Below are 850 nucleotides of genomic sequence, written 5' to 3'. Positions count from 1 at the left end.
CGGGGCATTGAAGTCGGAATGCTGCGAAACTCACCGAGTCAAAGCGTTTCGCCGTTGGCGGAAGAAGTCTGATGTAGAACAAGTAGCAGAAGCATACATGCTCAAGACGGATCACCTGAAATTCAAAGGCAAATGAATTTCGGCATCCGAGCATCGAAGTCAGAATGCTGCGAAACTCACCGAGGCAAAGCGTTTCGCCGTTTGCGGAAGAAGTCGATGTAGAACAAGTACCAGAAGCATACATGCTCAGAGGGATCACCGAAAATTCAAAGGCAAATGAATTTCGGTAACCGGGCTCATCGAAGTCGAATGCCCCTCTCTGCGAAACTCACCGAGGCAAAGCGTTTCGCCATTTGCGGAAGAAGTCTGCATGTACAAACAAGTAGCAGAAGCAACATGCTCAAGAGGGATCACCCGAAATTCAAAGGCAACTGAATTTCGACAACCGAGATCAATCGAAGTCGGAATGCCGCGAAACTCACCGATCGCAAAAATGGTTCGCCGTTTGCGGAAGAAGTCTGGTGTAGAACAGTAGCAGAAAGCATACATGCTCAAGAGGGATCACCCGAAATTTCAAATGCAACTGAACTTCGGCAACGGGGGGCATCAAAGTCGGAATTGCCGCGAAACTCACCGAGGCAAAGCGTTTCGCCGTTTGCGGAAGATGTCTGGTGTTAGAAAAAGTAGCAGAAGCATACATGCTCAAGAGGGATCACCCGAAATTCAAAGGCAACTGAATTTCGGCAACCGAGGCATCGAAGTCGGAATGCCCCGAAACTCACCGAGGCAAAACGTTTCGCCATTTGCGGAAGAAGTCGGGATGTAGAACAAGTAGCAGAAGCATACAGGC

This window comes from Populus alba, chromosome 12 (assembly GCF_005239225.2).
Source record: "Populus alba chromosome 12, ASM523922v2, whole genome shotgun sequence".
NCBI classification, from domain to species: Eukaryota; Viridiplantae; Streptophyta; class Magnoliopsida; order Malpighiales; family Salicaceae; genus Populus; species Populus alba.
This window is presented reverse-complemented; position numbering follows the sequence as displayed.